At 38.2% G+C, this 16,082-nt stretch overlaps 1 pseudogene; it reads left to right on the forward strand.

The window, feature by feature from the left end:
• The window catches only part of LOC145991705 (tubulin epsilon chain-like), a 297,725-nt pseudogene that overhangs the window by 191,316 nt on the left and 90,327 nt on the right, over positions 1–16,082 (forward strand).

Below are 16,082 nucleotides of genomic sequence, written 5' to 3' on the forward strand. Positions count from 1 at the left end.
AGTAATCATGCATTTTAAAATACAAAAATGAAAAAAGTAAGCATATAAATAGTTTAATTACTTCATTAATCTATTTATTAAATTGTTATTTGACGTCGCTTTTCTGCCACTTTTGGCTAATCACTACGAGTGATGATATGAAATTGATGAAGGAACACTTACGAAGAACACCCATGCACAGGCCGGGATTCGAACCCTGGAGCTCTGGCATCGAAGAGAGCTGTGCTAACTCTCCGCAACGAAGGTCGCTGTAATTTCTTGAATTTCTAGTTCAAATTTTAATTTATTTAATTACCCTCATCTTCAATATTAAAGTTGTTTTTTTTTTTTGACAATATCTGCTGAAATAGCAGAGATCTGGAAGACAGAAGCAAATGTAAAATGAGAATTAACATAGAATTGGTTCGCAAATGTTGTTCAGATTTCCCTGTTTCTTGCGCAATTTCAGATGTATTTTCTCTACTTTCCTTTTCAGTACGTAATTTGTGAACCCAGAATTCTGTTTCCTGACAAATTTCCCTGTCGTAAACAACACAGCTCCTACGATACAAAGGCCATGGGGGAAGAATGGCAGAAGAGAACTATATTATATACTTACTTTGCAGAAGAGGGTGCCAGCCAAGGGAACGACAAAGGCTCTGGGGTGGAGAGTGCAACCGATGGACTCTCTCCAGAAGAAGGTTACCCTTGCCACGGAATCACCGTGCCTGAGAAACAGTGTTTCCTTCCCCTCCCTCCCATCAAGGGATTTAAAGGGAGCCGGTGGAATCTCAGCCTGACAGTACCAGATTCCACCAGCTGGAGAAAAAGCCTCACGGACAACGGTTGTAAAAATTCGCTCACTGGAAGCAAAGAAATACGTGAATCAAAGATTGGTTCGGAAGAATATTGCGAAGAAATAAAAAACAACTTTTAAAAAATTATAGCCTGGTCATCTCCAATTACCTAGGTGACCCAGAGTATACACCGCTGATGAAGTTACGTACGGCAGCTTCCACTTCTGCTGTTGTGGTGAAATGCTTTCCTCCCAGGGCCTTCTTCAGAACAGGGGAAGAAGTGCTTTGATGTTACGTGAGGCCCATACACTTCCACCAGCGATTGCAACAAACCTCTGTTGTTCATGCCGGCCAGACACACGCTTCTCAACTCTTCCTGTCTTCAAAAAAGAAGTACGCTGGCATTCTTTGCAAGGAAAAGGTTGTTGCATGTCACACAACAAAAGAAGGATGATGCCCATATAACCACAACATATAAGCAACCCAAAATATCCACGCTTTCTGAAAATACACTTGTGGGGAAACTTTATTTTTTTGACTATCCCCAGTACATCAATTAAAATGCTAAAAATTGGTTAGAACGTTATCAGCACAAAATATAAATTTGCATAATCTGCTTTTGTGATTTCAATTTTCTAACTTACCCATAATAGTATAGGGTGTCCCATATAGGAAAATTAGAAAATTAAATAAAAATAGGGAAAATATCATGAAAATAGTTATATTTCACATATATGTAAGCAGTAAGATCTCTCATTTATGTATGAAAGACAATGTCAGGCATATGTCCACACCTACTGAGTCTGCATGCATTTATATGCTCCACAAAATTACACCCTGTGATTTCTTCTTATACGGGTTTGTGTAAGAGTCATTGTCAGCCGTTCCTGGTCACCGTTCAACATTAGTCTGCGAATTGTAGACTCGTTTGGCGTTTTATTCCTTCCGAAGTTTTCGCACTGCCTGCGTTGCACTTTCACCACTTTGGTTAAATGTCTTCACAATGAGAACACGCTGCTCAATGGTAAAGTGTTCCATATCGTAACCACAACAAACGAGTCAAAACAATTGAGGCTACATTAATCGGTATGACAATAGATGCCAACATTGGTAAGAACAGGTCTGCCAACCTCGAAAGAAAACAATAGCACTCGATTCAAATTCAGCATCCTAAACGGAACACCCTTTACATTGAATGTCCATTTGTAACATTTTTGTGGGTACCCTGAATAGCATTTCAGTTAACAGGGTGTACACCAATCTGGAAACCTTGAATATATAGAAAAGTCAGGGAATTTTCTTTCTGGAAATATCAGAGAAAAGTCAAGAAAATTTTCTTTCTTTCTGGCAAATCTGAATTATTTTAGGGCATTTGGTAAAATGAAGTAATATATTAATAAAATTTACTATAATTATGTTCTGTTTCCTCTATAATTATGAATTTATGTAAAAAGTGAGGTTTTTGTTAATCATTAGTTTGTAGATGCAAAATAACTGCACTATATTATTTTGCATCTACAAAAAGTGGTTATGCGAACCTTTACGAAGAACATAAATATTATTAGGTTGTGAAAGATGAAACAAACAATAAACTTACTATAAATTACCATTTAAAGAAGGTGATATGTGGAATTCTAAGGGTGAATGTTTAACTAAAATGTTAGTGAATAGGGATGTGCTCTTTCCCCACTGCTCTTCATAATTACAATGGATGCAATTAATGAAGAGGTGGGGAAGAAGATAGGAGAGGAAGAGAAGAAGAGAAGAAGAAGTACAGAGACAGGTTGATAGTTGGAATGAGGAAATCAGAAGAGGAGGAATGAAATTCAGTGCAGAAAAGAGTGAGGTGCTAATAACAACAAGAAACAGAGCCAGAAATGAACCAAGAAGTAAAGATGGACATGGAAGAGTTCAGGGTAGTGGAGAGCTTCAAATAAGTATGTAGGAAGCATAATTGAGAGAAGTGGAAGAATAGATGAGGAGATAAATACAAGGTGATCCAAAAAGGCCGCCCCTTTTCAATTGGTGAGCATAACTTTATTTAGGCGAATAATTGCAAGCTACAAGGACAGAAGTGTTGCACAGACATGGGAGTTTGATACAAGATATGTCAATCAGGTTGTGAATGTCACATCACATCACGTCTCACTTAAGTTTTGAATATAACATCACTCAGGTGAGCACCACCGTTGTTGGAGCACTCATGAAGCCGAGCCACGAAGCTACGCCGCAATGTATTCTCCAGCATAGCAACCGGAATAGCAGCGATTTCACGGCGGATGTTCGCCTCCAGTTCCTGGATCGTTCCTGGGCGGGTTTCGTAGACCCGGGACTTCAGGTATCCCCACAAGAAAAAATCAGCTGCCGTCAGATCCGGCGCGCGTGCCGGCCAAGCCACGTCGCCATATCGGGAGATGAGGTGGTCGGGGAAAAGGTCGCACAATGTGGCAATGGACACACGGGCTGTGTGTGCCGTTGCACCATCCTGTTGGAACCATGTGATGAGAGGAAGGCGTTGGAGTGCCGGCACGAGAAAGTCTTGGAGCATGGTCACATAACGCTCTGAATTGACAGTACACGTGGCACCAGTGGCATCGCGAAAGAAGTATGGTCCGATGATTCCTGATGTACTGATCCCACACCACACAGTTAACTTGGGACTGTGCAACTCACGCTGATGCAATCGCTGCGGGTTTTCTGTACCCCAGGAACGGCAATTCTGTTTGTTGACCGACCCCGATAGCAAAAGGTGTGCCTCGTCAGACATCAGAAGGTTGTCGACAATGCGTGCATCTTGTGCCCACATGTCGAGAAACGTGTCACAAAACTGAACACTTGCCACTTTGTCGGCTGCGGTCATTGCTTGCACTACTTGCACCTTATACGCTCGTGTCTGTAAATCCAAGTGTAAAATGCGATGTAAACTGCCATACGTCATATGAAATGCTTGCGATCTGCGGCGCACTGATCTTCGTGGACTTCTTTGGATGTCATCCCGCATACGGTTGATGTGTTCCTGTGTCCTTACAGCTCTGGGTCGTCCAGGAGACGACCTGTGTCGCACTGAACCCTCCTCGTGCCATTTCGCTACCCAGCGCCGTATGGTGTGTTTGTCCGGTGCGTCTCTACGCTGGCCTAGTCGGCGGAAAGCTCGTTGGGTTGCAACAATGGACTTGCTTTTTATAAACAGCTCTACCGCGCGAACACGGTCTTGCACATTCCACTTCTCCATCGCAACTGATTCTCCCACTATTCGTGAATACGCTTCACTGCCGCCAGCGTGCGCCAGCCAGTGTTGGCTTTGCAGTAGCCAATTGAAAAGGGGCGGCCTTTTTGGATCACCTTGTAGAAGAGGACAAATGGGTGGTGGACTATATCAAAGCGTTAGAATATTAATATGGAACAGTCATGTACCTATGAAATGCAAGAAGGTAATATATAACACATACTGTGTGCCAATAATTATGTTTGGAGGAGGGACTCAGCCAATGACAGAGAGAGACAGGCAGTGAAGATGAAATTTTTAAGGAGTATATTGGGGAAGACTAGAAGGGATAGAATAAGGAATGAGGAGATACAACAGACTGTGGGGATGGTGAAGCTTTAGGACAGGATAGATCAAGCACAGATGAGATGGTTTGGACACATGAAGAGGATGAATGCAGAAAGACTACCAGTAAGTTCTTACAATGCACAAGGAGTAGGAATAAGGCCAAAAGGGAAACCAGGAGAATGTTAGGAGAAGAGGACAAGCAGGGGCGGCGCCAGAAATTTTTGACCGGGTGAGCAGAAGCTGTATATTGATAGATTAGGGTGGGCAGGTATAAATGTAAGGCCATATATGTATGACCATAGGCGCCGACTCTATGGGACTTGGGGGGTTCGAGCCCCCCCTCCCCAATTTTAACGATATGGGGGCAGAGCCCCCAAATAATTTTGCTTAAGAGGATCTAATGTATTATTTTGCTTCTCTTGTAAAGTTTACTCTGAATTGTGCCACATGAACTTAACTTTAAATACACATATGAAATGTTCTAGACCATCAACTTTGGGGGGCTATGACCAGAGACAGCAAAACACACAACTTACTACTATATACTAAGTATATAATTATGAGTATTGTTAACATTTTTACTAAAAAGAGTTTCAAAAGACGATGTGCATGATCTAGGAGAGTGGATGGAACGTTCGGGCTACAAATGGCTCTCACATGATATTCAGAACGAGATCATTGATATATATTATTGAGATCTGTTTTGCGCTCCGTGGTAGCAGATATTAAAAGTCGGGAATATTTTGCTATTATGGTTGACGAAACTTATGACATATCCATCCGTGAACAATTGACATTCTGCATTCGAACTGTGAATGAAAATTTTGATATTTTTGAGGAATTTATGGACTTTTACGAGATTCCGAACACTGAGGCAAAAACTTAAAAAAGGATGGGAGTGAGTCATTCATTAATTTCTTTCAGTGATCAGAGCCCCCTCAATAATTTTGACTAGTCGGCGCCCCTGTGTACGACATACATGCATATGTATCTCCTTCTCTCTTATACTCCCGATTTCCATTCACTTGTTTTCCCTTTCCTTTTCATCTTTTCTGTTTTACTCCCTAATGCCTTCTTATATCTTTCTTTCTCAGCTTCTTACCTCTTTCTCCCTTTCACTTTCTGTCGTTCCATTCTTCAAATGTTTCTCTTAACTGCCGTGCACACACGTATCACATGTATGTATGTGAGTATTTGGTGTCTTTCCTCTTTCCTTTCTAATCTGTTCTTGCATCTTGTTCCACTTCTTTGTCTCCGATGGACACAATTATTTCAAGGAAGTGTTTGTGTGTGCGCAGCCATACATTCTAATCACATTCTTTACTTCATGTCAATGTAGTGAAATAAATGTGAATTGGTTGCATCACATTTTGTCCTTCAAGTTTAAAAATACAAGGCACATACCGACTCCACTTTATATATTAGGCGACAGTGATAAAAATTGTGATGGTAGACAATGGTGAAGGATTAAATTACTTTTTCGTAATTTAAATGCATGTTCCTGATCATGTTATTTTCATCATATGAGTTTTTCACTGAAACTTGGTGGTTAATGATCACTTTTCTTGGCTTACAAGGTAATTACAACTAACAAATGTATTTGAATGTTTGCAGTAACGGCTATCGGGTGCCAAAACTTTGGGGCAAGGACAGTTTATTTTCTTGGTAGAAAGGTCTTAGCATTAAGAGGCCATAGTGCGGGTGCAAAAAGTGGCGGGGGGAACTCCCCCCTCGCTCCTCCTAATTTCCACCACTGAATATTTGGATAAAAATTAATGTCTTATTGGGAATGTAAACACACACACCCGGAAAAACAAATTCTTTGTTCATTCTGCATAAAGTATCCCCAGGCTTATGAAAGGCTATTTTTACAAAATAGGTATCGCCCAAAAGTAATAATCAAGTAACATTTACAAATCAGTTAGCTAAGTTGTTATTCATTTTCTGAAGTAAGTCTTCGTTACTCATGCGGGAGAAGTGATACACGTATGGTTAGATGAACACATGCACTGAGGGAACAAATAGTTTACATTTTGTAGAATGTGATTTTGGATACAAGGATTTCATCGAAATTGATCACTATACCCAGTAATTCATCTCTTTTTCACAGACGACTTGAGTTGTATGGCGTGACCTTTTCGAAAGCGCTCAAATATCAACCTCTATCCTGCGCAGTATACCCTGGAAACTTTAATCTTGCAGGCAAACGAGTCTCTGGCGCTTGGAACCACAGTCAAAATAATAATTTGTGGGGGGTTGTATTTTCAATGGCTGCGTGTATTTGTTTTCCCCCTTTCGTCACTTTCATCTAATCACCATTGAACCTCATTGTCGCCATTAGCCAAAATTAGCAGAAAAGTGACTTCACGTAGAACAAATCAGTCGAATCAGCAACAACTTACTCTTCCAAAAGTGGAGTTTCATTAGTTCATACCACTTCGAAATTTGAGGTGGTAGTTTCAATTCCACAGTGTTTCATTGTTGGATGAAGACAGCTAACTCCGTGAACAATAAAGTTGTTTTCCGAAAGTCTCAAATATTTCTCTCTGGCAATACACCCTCTTAAATGAACGCGTCTTTTATGGTGATAATATGACACGTTCCCTGCGAGTTCTTTTCGCATATTTTTTTCTCCAATGGCATAACGTTGTCGTCTTATAATGAAGAGGTTCTGGTTTCTACTGCTCCTCCCCTGGTGGAAGCACAATGCACACTGGTTCGGACTACACGTTAAACTGTAGGTTTAGTCCCGATTAGCCTATCTGAGCATAAAAGTGGGCTTAAGAACAAACTAACAAAATCGTCTTATGGATACTTCGTGACAGACCTTTCTTTCTTTACTTCATCTGCATCTACAGATTCTTTTGACCTTTTCGGCTAAACCTCTGATGCTTCTAAAGTTTAAACCATCCTCATTCGTGATTGATTAGTTCTCTGACGCCCTCAAAACAAAGCTTTCCTTCCAACCCCTTCTTCTTCTAATTCTACGTAAGTTAATCACAAGAAAAATAGCATGATTACGTAACTGATAGGCAAAATTTATGTGTGGAACTAGGATTTCTAAATAGAATTACCCACCCATTATCAATTCAATAATTCTGTTGCTTTTTCCAAACCCACGTATCTGTTCCATCAAAATTAATATACCTCGGTATTTTAGTGGTTATTGTGATTGCTTCTTATTAGTATTTATTAGTAGAACAAATACAAAGTTGTTATTTTGAATACAATGTAGATATTTGAAAATTACAGGTATCTAAAATATAAATATAAAAATTGTAATGAAATAAAGAAAGATAAAGATACACTTCTGGAATTTCAATGTAGACCTAATTAAACGGTCGAAATAATTTATTGTGCTGCTGGAGGAAGCAACGCTGAGGTTTTTATTTGTTTATTTAGAGATTGTTTTAATCATAAGCAGGCCGGGATGTGAAGATCCGGAGCTTACAACACCAAGACCCCACCCCAATCCCCTCCACAGTTTCAGTTACAACTTCTCGCCAAGCTACATGATACGTATTTCTACATTTTTCATCACATCTGAACTATCTAATTTTTTCTTTATGTGGTGCTTTTCAAAGCAATTTTTCCCTAGTGAAGGCCCGGAGCTGCAGCCCTCAAGCTCACCCTAAATACTGACCTTTTTTTGACCATACCCTGAATAATGTTGCGCCTCCTAAGCCCACTAGCTGCTACTAATCATATAAGTATTCAATTGGTCACAGTTTTCTTGTTTCAAGATCTTTAGTAATTCCTTTTGCATTCTAATGACAAAGTTAAATGAGCTTTTAATGGGATGATGATATGTCAACATTTCTAGTATAGATAATATTCATTAGTAAAATATACACCAGAATACACTTATTTATTGCAACATTCACATATCTCTAAGTATATGTACTTAGTGAATTTGATTGGGTGGGCAATCGGGTGGGCACAGGAATTTTTGGGTGGGCGCTTGCCCACCCGTGCCCACCCCTGTCGCCGTCCCTGAGGACAAGATTGGAACATCATGGAAAGAGAGGAGTGGTGGAAGATCAGGAAAAAATGGAGAGGCTTGACTTCTATGCTGACCCAGCCACAGGCAGGGAACTGCAAAAGATGATGATGATGTTAGTGATCTTATTTGTTAGTGAACAAATGTATGTTTTTGAAAATTAATTTCTTCAGTGACTTGGTCTGAAAAATTTTGGTTCTTGGACTGGAAATCCTCTAGATGTCAGGGATTTTAATTTTTAAAAAAAATGTGTGGACAGCCTAGTTAATTCTAGGACATTGTAATCATGGTATTCTGTGTTCAAATCCTACTGTGGGCACATTTCATTACTTTATATCCCACTTCAAACTATAAGTCCACTCCTAATTTGGCTGTGCATGCATTTGAATTGGTCTCACTCATCAAGAACATGTTTTATCCAGCACAAAAGAGTGTAGGTGATTTTAAAAATTCAAAGAACTGCCATGTAAAATAAATATTTACTGAATACTAGAGATAATATTGGAACATAAACATTATTAAAGTAGTTCTATTAATTATTATTCTACAGCCTGCAGCAAAAATTAAGATATTTTAAAACCTGTATATTTCTTATCATCTTGGTTCCGATGTAACTAACTTCCACATTGGAGATACAAATTACTAGTTAGATATCCTAGCAATAAATAATGTCAAACTTTATTGTTGAAACCAATCTATATTTAAGGAAGTGAGTAGTGTAGAGACACTGTAACAATAAAAAAGGAAATGCATATTGTTGGTATGCTATAATAGAAGAAAACAACCCACCTCATCTTAAATATAATTTACCCAGGCTAATATTAATAATTTCATAGAGAACTAGATATTTATACACAATGGAATTTCCACCTTTTAAACATAAAAATAGTGAACTGAAGTAAGTGTCAATTCAGAGCAGAATTACAATATGAGATTCCTTTATATTTATTCTTGATATGCCCTAATTTCACAGCTAACAGGAAATATTTTCCTGACTTTTCAAAAAATAAGAATCTCCATTGTCTTGTAATCAAGGGGTCCAGGGTTTGATATCCAGTGGAGGCACATAGTGTTTTGTATCCCACTTTAAACTCCAGTCCAGATTAGCCTATATGTGCATAAAGTGCACTTCGAACAGAAAAGTCAAACTGAAAACTCTCTTTTACTTTATCTTTAATAATTTGATCTAATCGTAAGCTAAAAATAATGTGGATTATTCATATTTGCAAGACAAAATAAATTGTAATTGTAAATGAATGAAGTGAAAATGTGTTAGGATCTTTCAAATGATATCATAGCAAAAATAAAGCTAGAGGAAATAAATAAATATGTAATGCTCGGATCGATAAGATTTCGAGAAGAAATTCTAAACTTTAAACTTTTCATAATTCTACTTTTAGATAATTTTGAAATGACACTTTTGTGGTGTCTGTATCTTTAGAGAAGTAAGTACAGACATTTATGGAGGATTTTGGTTCATGGATAATGTTTATCAGGGGCGGCGCCAGAAATTTTTCACCGGGTGGGCAGAAGCTGTATATTGATAGATTAAGGTGGGCAGGTATAAATGTATGGCCATATACATATATGTATGTATATATTAATATGTATCCCCTCCTCTCATACACTCCCGATTTCCCTACGCTTCTATTCCCTGTAATTTTCATCTTTTCTTTTTTACTCTTTAATGCCTTCTCATATCTTTCTCAGCTTGTTACCTCTTTCTCCCATTCACTTTCTCTCGTTGAATTCTTCAAGTATTTCTCTTAACTGGCACACACGCAGACACGTGTGTGTGTTTGGTGTCTTTCCTCTTTCTTTTCTAATCTATTCTCGCATCTTGTTCCACTTCTTTGTTTCCGATGGACACAATTATTTCAAGGAAATGTTTGTGTGTGAGCAGCCATACATTCTAATCACATTCTTTCATTCATGTCAATGTAGGGAAATAAATGTGAATCGGTTGCATCACATTTTGTCCTTCAAGTGCAAAAACTACAAGGCACATACTCAATTTTATATAGCTATCCGGCGACAGTGATAGAAAGTGTGATGGTAGACAATGCTGAAGAATGAAATTACTTTTTCGTAATTTAAATGCATGTTCCTCATCATTTTATTTTCATCATATGAGTTTTTGACTGAAACTTGGGGATTTATGATTACTTTTCTTGGCTTATAAGGTTATTGCAACTGACAAATATATCTGAATGTATGTTTGCAGTAACGGCGATCGGGTGCCAAAACTTTGGGGCAAGGACAGTTTACTTTTTTGGTAGAAAAGTCTTAGCATTAAGAGGCCATAGTGTGGATGCAACAAGTGACAAAATGTGGCGGGGGTGGGGGGTGGGGGGGGGGGACTTTCCCACCTTGTTCCTCCTAATCGGCGCCACTGGATATTTGGATTAAAATTAATGTCTTATTGGGAATGTACACACACACACACATACACGGAAAAAATAATTCTTTGTTCAATCTGCATAAAGTATCCCAAGGCTTATGAAAGGCTATTTTGACAAGACATCGCCCAAAAGTAATAATCAAGTAACATTAAAAAATCTGTTAAGAATTAAAGAGATTATTTGTTACGTTGCTATTCGTTTTCTGAAGTTAGTCTTTGTTACTCATGCGGGTGAAGTAACACACGTAGGGTTAGATGAACACATGCACTGAGGTAACAAATAGTTTACATTTTGTAGAATGTGATTTTGTACACAGGGAATTAATCTAAATTGATTACCATACCTGGTAATTCATCTCTTTTCACAGATGACTTGGGTTGTATGGCGCGACCTTTTCGAAAGCCGTCAAATGTCAACCTCTATCCTGCCCAGCATACCCTGGAAACTTTAATCCTGCAAGTGAACGAATCTCTGGCACCTGGAACCACAGTCAAAATAATAATTTGTGGTGGGTTGTATTTTCAGTGTCTGTGTGTATTTGTTTTCGTCCTTCGTCGCTTTCACCTAATCACCATTGAACCTCATCGTCGCCATTAGCCAAGTTAGCAGAAAAGTGACTTCACATAGAACAAATCAGTCGAATCAGCAACAACTTACTTTTTCAAAAGTGGAGTTTCGTTAATCCATACCTTTCGAAAGTTGAGGTAGTAGTTTCAATTTCACATTGTTTCATTCTTGGATCAAGGCAGCTAAGTCCGTGGACAATAAAGTTGTTTTCCGAAAATCTCAAATATTTCTCTCTGTCAATACACCCTCTTAAATGAACGCATCTTCTGTGGTGATAAAATGAAACGTTTTCTGTGAGTTTTTTATGCATATTTTTTCTCGAATGGCATAACGTTGTTGCCTTATAATGAAGAGGTTCTGGCTTCTATTACCCCCTCCCCTGGTGGGGGCACAATGCGCACTGGTTCGGACTCCACTTTAAACTGTAGGTTTAGTCCCGATTAGCCTATCTGAGCATAAAAGTGGATTTAAAAACAAAGAAACAAAATTTTCTAATGGACACCCTTTTTCTTTACTTCATCTGCAACTATAGATTCTGTTGACCTTTTCGGCCGAACCTCTGATGCTTCTAAAGTTTAAACCATTCTCATCGTGATTGATTAGTTTTCTGACGCCCTCAAAACAAAGCTTTCCTACCAACATCTTTCTTCTTTTAATTCTACGTAAGTTAATCACAAGAAAAATTGCATCATTACGTAACTGATTGGCTATTATCAATTCAATAATTCTGTAGATTTTTCCAAACCCACATAACTGTTACATCAAAATTTATACACCTCGGTATTGTAGTGATTATTGTGATTACTTCTTTTTAGTATTTATTAGTAGAACGAATACAAAGTTGTTGTTTGTATACAACGTAGATATTTGAAGATGACAAGTATGTAAAAATTGTAATAAAATAAGGGAAGAGACACTTATGGAATTTCAATGTAGACGTAATTACAAAGAGTCGAAATAATTTATTGTGTTGCTGGAGGAAGCAAGGTTAAGATGTTTTTTTTATTGGTTCATTTAGAGATTATTTTAATCATGCGCAGGCCGGAACTTCTATATGTGAAGGCCCGGAGCTTACAACACCAAAGACCCCACCCCAATCCCCTCCAGATTCAGTTATAACTTTTCGCTAAGCTACATGAGGTGGTTAGTTATACGTATTTCTACATTTTTTCATCACATCCGTAGTACCTCCTTTTTTTCTTTATGCAGTACTTTTCAAAGCAGTTTTCCCCAGAGAAGGCCCAGAGCTGCAGCCCTCAAGGTCACCCTAAATCCTTACCATACCCTGCATAATTTTGCACCTCCTAAGCCTACTAGCTGCTTCTAATCATAGAAGTATTCAATTGATGACAGTTTATTTTGTTTCAAGTTCTCTAGTAATTCTTTTGGCTTTGTAATGAAAAAGTTAAGACAGCTTTTTATGGGATGATGATATGTGAACATTTCTAGTATAGATAATATTCATGAGTAAAATATACATGTAATGAACACCAGAATACACTTATTTATTGAAACATTCACATATCCCCAAGTGTATGTACTTAGTGAATTTGATTGGGTGGGCAATCGGGTGGGCACAAGATATTTTGGGTGGGTGCTTGCCCACCCGTGCCCACCCCTGTTGCCGTCCCTGATGTTTATAGATAAGCATGTGTTGGTGTATTGTGTGTTTTGTCCTTTGAATTTTCTGCAGCAAAAGTTTAAAAAGTGGAAGGAAAATGAGATTTTAATACATAATAAAAGTGTGGTTTAGGCATTATATAGGGTGTCTCAGAAATATTTAATTTTTGAATCCACCTTCTGGGGCAATTTGCACATTACGGAGAAATGAGATAGATCAAAAACGCTTGGCAACATTGGTAATATTTAGTTGCCATGGAGCACTTTACGGGGCAGCAACCTGCTTTTTCTGTTCGTGAGTTTTATAAAAATAATGATTCTCACCCAACATTTAATTAAATTTGCACTTGGGACGTCTTTCATTTCTGCCAGGTTATAATGATGCTGGTACAAACGACGCACAACAACATACTCGTCATAGTGCTTCCAGTGTCATCAAGGCAGATCATGTGTACTGGGTGTAGCAAAGGGAACCAAGCAAAATATCCTCCATGCCACATGTGTGCCAGTCTGTTAGTGAGGATCCTCGCCAATCGTTAGTTCAAGAATAATTGAATGTGAAAACATGAACGGTCGCCAATTGTCCAATACTCTTTTCCACAAATTAAAATCTAATGTTTAAGCTTTCTTTTGGTAATAAATTTATCTTTATACAAAAAATTTAATTATTTATTTTAATAGTTTTAAAAACGAAAATATTTCTGAGACACCTTTTATTAGTATTTGTAATTGCTAATTACTTTTAAATTATTGTGTAAATTATTTTAATACCTATACATTTTAGCATTTCTATTAATCTTGGGGGTGTAATATATGATACACAATATCATACACATACCCAATATAATTTTCTGGGTTATTGGGATTTACACCTTCATTCTCCCCCTTACCTATTATTGAAAACTTAAAATTCTGTGAAAGGGAAAATTAAATATAAAAGGATGATACCGAGAAAAGGGTTAGGAAATTTAACATCCTCCCAATTCCTAACCCAAAAATATGTAAATTATTCCACGTGCACAAAATCCTGTTTTGATGATTGCATCACTGCATGTCCAGGGATACCTCCTGTCAATGTATTTTTAAGAGATTTCAATCTCCTTATCTAGGCTCCCTTGGATATCTGCGCATGGACGTAAATGCACCTCCTGATGAAGAAATTGGATTCAGCTGTCAATTTGGTTCCAGGTGTGACCCCTGCTCTACATCAGCCTTATGAAGACATGAACTGCATTGTAGCCAACATGTTACTACATCTTACAAGGTAACCATTCTTTCATTTAACATTATTAAAGAATTTTATGCCTTTTTATACCACTCCATGTTTATAGTCTAGTGATGAAATATGTGGGAACAAAAACAAAAGAAACAACTAGGTAATGCAGACAGAAGACATACATTTTTTTACCCTTCTTTATAATATACAGAGTGATCAAAAAGTCACGCAACCCATGTAACATTTGTTTTTTATTGTGTTGCAGGTGACTGGTGGTGCTAGTTGAGGCAGGAAGCAGTGTAGAGGTCCACAGCAGTATGGTGTACTCACTTGAGGAACGGGTCTTCATTCTTGAACAGTACCTACGGAGTTTGAGTTACGGAACCACCGCAGCATGCTTCGCCGAGGCGTATCCTGAGAAGACAGCTCCGAAGAAATCAACAATGAAATGTCTGTATGAAAAGTTCAAGATTACAGGGAGTGTGGTTGATGCATCCCGAAGTGGTAGAGCAAAAGTTCTCACAGAAGACAAAGTAATGGATATCAGTGCAGCAATTGCCATAAGTCCGCATAAGTCCCTGCGCAGGTTATCTGGCCAGAGTGGTGTGTCTTATGGCACAGTTCATACCACTTTACGAAGAGCATAGCAAATGTTTCCGTACAAAATAAGAGTTGTGCAGGAGTTAAGGGATGGTGATTTTGTGAAGCGTGTAACGTACTGTCATTGGTTTATGGAACACGTGATGCCTGATGGGGAGGAATTGGATGACTGGTATTGGTCTGACGAGGCATGGTTTCACCTCGACGGGTATGTGAATTCACAAAATTCCCGTTATTGGTGGACTGACAATCCACATTTACTGCATGAATCTCCCCTTCACGCCCAAACGCTCGACGTGTGGTGTGCTATATCTCGAAAGAGAATTTTTATTCTCTTTTTCGAAACAACAATAAACAGTGAACATTATCTTCGGCTGATCACTCAATTCTTTGACACTCTGACTGACAAGGAAAAGGACAGAACATGGTTTCAGCAGGACAGTGCAACAGCCCATACCTCTCATGTGAGCATGGACTATCTTGAATCTGTGTTACCTGGGTGCATCATTACGAAGCCACTATGGCTGCCCAGGTCTCCCAATATCACTCCGCAAGACATTTTTCTCTGGGGATTTCTGAAGTCTGCGGCCTACGTAATGCATCCACACACTTTGGATGAACTGAAGACGAATATTCAATGTACTGTGGACAACATTTCATGTGATACACTCCAGAGGGTCTTCAGGAACATGATCAAAGGGGTGCACATGTGTGAGGAACTGAATGGTGGCCATTTCCAACATCTTTTATAGTCCCTCCATGGGTTGTGTGACTTTTCGATCACTCTGTATTTTTCTGCATATTTCACTGACTTTTGAGTGTTTAGGTGTATTGTAGAAAAAAGGTATGTACATAAGATATTTATTGTGGCAAATATAAAATACAAAAATGGACTGAATTTCACATTCAAATTTGGTACATAAAATTATATTTTGATGTTGTTACATAGATAAAATCTCAACTTTGATTATCAATCCAAGGAGTCCCAGGTTTAATCCTGGCCTAGGCATGGATGTTCTTTGCGTCCCTTCATCAATTTCATATCACTAGAGGCACATATTTTTGGTAAATAAAAAGGCAAAATTTCGGTACAAAAACAGTCAATTTCGGGTTCAAAAGCGGTAAATAAAATAAAATATCGGTGTTATAGTGGTGAAAAAATGGATGAAAAGTGGTATATAAAAAGACATATTGGTTTTAAAATTGTGAAAATAATCCTAAATTTGATTTAAAAACTACACTTATTCCACAGAATTAACTTTTCACTTCTAATAGCACATTTATGTAGTTATCAGAGTATTAAGTTTATTTCTGTGTAAAGGAGTCCATTTTTGCTTCTCCAATATTA

The sequence above is a fragment of the Lepisma saccharinum genome, chromosome 8 (genome assembly GCF_977018435.1).
Source record: "Lepisma saccharinum chromosome 8, izLepSacc3.1, whole genome shotgun sequence".
Classification (NCBI taxonomy): Eukaryota; Metazoa; Arthropoda; class Insecta; order Zygentoma; family Lepismatidae; genus Lepisma; species Lepisma saccharinum.